Source organism: Carlito syrichta, unplaced genomic scaffold, assembly GCF_000164805.1.
Source record: "Carlito syrichta isolate Samal-C Ts95f unplaced genomic scaffold, Tarsius_syrichta-2.0.1 Scaffold314719, whole genome shotgun sequence".
NCBI classification, from domain to species: Eukaryota; Metazoa; Chordata; class Mammalia; order Primates; family Tarsiidae; genus Carlito; species Carlito syrichta.
The window spans coordinates 177,329-182,450 of NW_007258815.1; positions in this window are offsets into that span (position 1 = coordinate 177,329).

Sequence of the window (5,122 nt, forward strand, 5' to 3'; positions counted from 1 at the left end):
TTTTTTTAAATTAAAAATTATGTTTAAAGATCTAATTGGCTTTTTATTAGTGATTCGGGAATCAGGCAGCATCCCATCTATGAAGTGGAAAGGTTCTCCAATGAGCTAAACTTTGCAGGTAAAGGTGTACTTTCTAGGCAAAAAAGCATGGAGAAACAGAAAGAGGAAACAAAAAGCAAAGCAGACCGATCATTTCAAAGCTACTTTTTTTATGGGGTTAAAGCAGTGGGGACTTCCTTGTCATGCTGGTGCAGGTTGATTTATGATTTGTTGCTATAAATCTCCTGGGTTTTCTTTTCTTTTTTTTTTTGGAAAATTGGCCCATTTCTGAGCTCAGTCTTGTTACATGGCACCCAGCACAAATGACTCCGTTCTGGTTTGGTCTGGCCTGTTGGAGCCGAGTGCAGGATCTCAGTCCAAACAATGGCCTCTCATGAATTTTACCTAACAGTGCAGAAATCTTCCATCTGTCTCTCCAGATCCCCATCGTGTCCTCAGCTCTGTGGCCCAGGAGACTGAGCAGAGCATACATATCAGTAACTGCCTTGCCCTCTGACTTCTGGCTGGATCAAACGCATGAGTTGAAGGAGTAGATCAGAGAGGAGCGAGGGAGGACAGGGTATTCTCACAGCTTCTTCCTGCGGTGATCCATCCCTCAGACCCAGAGCTGCCAACAAGTATGACCGTCTCCAAATTCTGCACTCTCCCTATGGCGTGCTGTACTCTGACCGCATCTCTGTAAACAGCCCTTTTATTAAACTCTTCTCAAATACTCCAGTCTGAGTGAGCCATCCATGGCAGGATCTTGACTGTTTCTGGGTCGAACCAAAACTTCAATCTGGGAGGAAGGCGGGAATACTGGAAAAGTTCAGAAAGAGAAAAAATAAGTGATTGTCGGGATGAAATGAAAGAAGGCAGAGCCCAAGGGTAACTTGAAGCAGAGAAGCTGGAGAGAAAGTGCTCATCACTGCAGTCAGTGGGCAAAGACAAGCAAAGGCAGCCTGGACATGTCATCTGCTCTGGAACAGCACTGGGTAGGAAGGCCAGTCAGCCTTTCCTGGGGCAGTGTCATCATCCGTGCAGCAAGGAGGGCAGTTTAGAGATGAAGAATTTCCAGTGCACATTTTGGATCTCCCAGGTTCTAACCATGACTCCAGGACCTGTTTTTACAGTCTGTATTTTGCAGACCACCCCCAACCCCAGCCCTAATGGCAGTTCTCTGTACACAGAGGGGCTAAGGCACAAACCGCTATTTCAAAAATAGCCACCATCTCCACTTCCCAGATTAATAAACATGATTTTTTTTTTTAGTTGGAGTCTCACTCTGTCACCCAGACTGGAGTGCAGTGGCACGCTCCCGGCCACCGCAGCCTCAACCTGCTGGGCTCCGGCGATCCTTTCGCCTCAGCCTTCCAAGTAACCAGAACCTCAGGCGTGCGCTACCATGCCCAGCTAATTTTTTTTTTTAATTTATTAAAAAAAATTGTTTGGACTGAGATCCTGCACGAGGTCTCACCAAGCTGCCCAAGGTCTCGAACCTGCGGGCTCAGGAAATCCACTCGCCTTGGCCTCCCAAAGTGCTCTTATTGCAGGCTGAGCCACTGAGCCCAGCCAATAAACATGATTCTTACAATGGTCTTCAGCTTTAGGGTAGGACAGTTGTCCCATCCCTCCTTCAGTCAGTAAATTGCACTCTCCAAATCGCTCCCTGCTCTGCCCCACTCACCAATCAGGGAGGTCCAGCAATGAAACAACAAGGGTAGCAAGCATTTATATGTGATAAGTACTGCCTGTTCCTCTCTGCCCACAGTGACAAAATATTTGCCTACTTTTAATACACACCTCTAGTTAAAGTCAAATTCCTTTAGGGGGCATACAAGACTTATCATGAACCAAATTGTACTGGCTTCACTGCCCCCATGTCCACACCATTCCCCAGCCTCCGTCTTTGTATTTATTTTATTTATTTATTTATTTTTGAGTGAGTCTCACTCTGTCACCCAGGCGAGAGGGCAGTGGCATGCTCCCAGCCACCACAGCCTTGATCTGCTGGGCTCAGGCGATCCTTCCACCTCAGCCTTCCAAGTAGCTGGAACTACAGGCACACACCACCATACCCAGCTAATATTTTTTAATTCTTGTAGAGACGAGGTCTTGCCAAGTTGCCCAGGCCGGTCTCGGACCTGTGGGCTCAGGCAGTCCTCTCACCTCAGCCTCCCAAAGTGCTAGGAGTATAGGCGTGAGCCACCGTGCTCAGCCTTTGTATTTATTTTAATAAGTTCTTATATATAATAGCACTGGCTGCATTCAGGTGTTGTCCTAAATGCTTTCCAATGTTCATTCAGTGGATTCTTAAAGCAGCACTAACCGATAATATACTAGTCAGCACAGGGCAAGCCAAGGTGCAGCAACAAACTTACTTCAAAAGGTCAATAGCTTAACCCACAAAGCTTCTTTCTCATGACATGTGTCCTGTGGGTCAGAGAGGGCTCCGCTTTACATTGTCACTCAGGGACTTGGACTGACAGATGCTCTCATAGTTTTATCACATGGAACCCATGGCCTCAATGGCTTCTGCACAAAGGGAAAAGCAAACGATGGCATGGGCACGCTGTCACTTCACCAACCCAACTTGGAATGGACACCACCGCACACAGAGTCTATCAGCCAGAACTAGTCACATGGTCAGTCCTAACTCAACTAGAAGAAAAACTGGGAGATCTGGAAGAACACATGGAGTGTTTGGTGAGCACAGCACCTCTGCCACAGGTAGGAAATGTTGCTGTCTTTTTAAAGAGAAGAAAGGGAAACAGCAAAGGCCTGGGGGGTTAGGGAACGATTTCACGATCACACTGTTGTCAGTCGCACAGCCAAGATCCATACCCAGGCAGACTGATTCCACCATCCACATCGTTAACCACTGCAAGAAGTATTTCCTTTCCCTCACCCTTCCCTACTCACTCTCCACTCCTTCCTAGGCCCGCTCACACATGCTTTTATAATTGCTTTCCTTCTTTTTCTGAGATGTTCTTCCCAAACATATCTGATAGCAAAATCCTATTTGCCCTTCGCAACGCAACTTGAACAACTTAGGAAGATGTTCTTACACTTGCCAGATGAAGGAAGGGGTACTTTGACGTCAGAATTCCCAAAATATCTTATATACGAGGGAGGACCCCCCCAAAAATGGAACTATATGTTGCATAGTGTTCTTCTTTTAGTATAGGCTTCCCCCACTAGGCTTTTGTGAGAGGCTGTGTTCAGCTTCAGTGATTTGATTTTTTTTTTTTTTTTGGAGATTCTTTCAACACATTTGCCCATTTCATGATGGGTGATCTACAAGCACACCTGTTCACGCTGCACTGAATGTTCCGCAGTTTTTGATCAAAAACCGCATGACCCCCATGCTCCACCTTCCCTATTCGCCCACTTCTCTCTGTTAGTGACTCTTTTTCTTGTTTCCCCAGATGAACAAAGTCCTCAAAGGGAAATGTTTTGCTGATGTGGAAGAGGTGAAGCAAAATATGGCAGAGGCACCAAAAGGCTTCTAAATTGATGAGTTCGAAAACTATTTTGAGCAGTGGAAAAGTGTCTAGAATGGAAGATTGCACCAAATGGAGACGACTTTGAAGGTGACTGAAGTTTAAGCATGTGAGAATACATACACAAAATTTTATAAATATATTCCGGATTTTTGGGGGTACCCCCTTGTATACTTTGGATATAGCACTCATCACATTGTGTTGCACGTTTATAGCTGTGGCCCTTCTTCCCAACTAGATATTGAACTCTTCTAGGTCAGTGTCTGTGTCGTACACATCTGCATTCCCAGCACCCACAGGTATAACAGCCAGGCACATCTCTATATGCATCAAATGAGAGCTGAATAAATAAGGAAATGACTGGATACATCTTTGCCTGGTTTTATGCAACATATGGGGTTGTTGTGAGGATCAAAGAGGCTAATGCATGTGAAAGTGCTGAACAACAAAGGGTTGATGGAAAGTTAGGAAAAGAACAAAAACTTAGGTGAAGTGGGGACCAAAGTGGGGTCCAAACTTTACCTACACAATGACCATTTGTATACCTAACCCTGAATTGTACTCCACATCTTTCAAATAAAAAAAAAAAGAATTTTTTTATGGAATACCAACTCTGTGCCAACCACCATTGCAGGGGTTTTTGTGCAAGTGGGAGGTGTGCTACAAGTGAATTTCAGCATGTTTTCTTTAATAATTAAAAGTGGGTCCAAATGAGAAATCCCAAACTGTAAGAAATTTGCTTCCTTTGCTTGTATGGGTGGAAGCTGGCCCTCCTTAGGCTGAGTGGCAAGGCTTTGGTGAGGACTCTTGGTCACGCATACATGTCAAATACATGCTCCTAATTCACTGCAGTAGCTCAGATATTGATCATCCAGATGTTTGAAGATCAGACTGAAATAACATTACCTCATACTCCCATGAGAAAACAAACAATCCAGCAGGCAGGCCCTCATGTCTCCACTACCTGACCATCGCTTCCCTCTAGCTGTGCCCACATGCCGTCCTGCCATTCTGGCTGAAGTGACCTCACTCCCACCCAGGGTCACCCCTTCCTCTGGTGCTTGCTCAGGATCCCCTCCTGTCTGCCTGCTGAAGAACATGCGTCCCACAGTCTCTCCTGCACCATGACTTGCTCACCAGGTCCTGCATCCCGGCTGGACATTCCAAATGACACACAAATGACCGTGGAGGTCTTTTCTTGAAGATCCCCCCTCCTTGTCTCCTCATCTGTTCTCCCTCTGCACCTTTTCGCACCAAAACTTCTGAGAATCCATGTCTATGCCTTGATCTCACTTCTATGTAGAATATTCAAAAACCTAATCCTTAGAAACGGAGAGTAGAAGGGTGGTTTCCAGGGCCTTGGGTGGGGAAGTGGGGAGATGCTAGTCAAAAGGCCTGGGCAGTGAGACCTCATCTCTACAATAAATCAAAAAATCATGTGGTAGCGCATGCCTGTAATTCCAGCTACTCGGAAGGCTGAAGCGGAAGGATCACAGGAGCCCAGCAGGTTGAGGCTGCAGTGGCCAGGAGCGGCCACTGCACTCCAGTCTGGGCGACAGAGTGAGACTCCAACTCAAAAA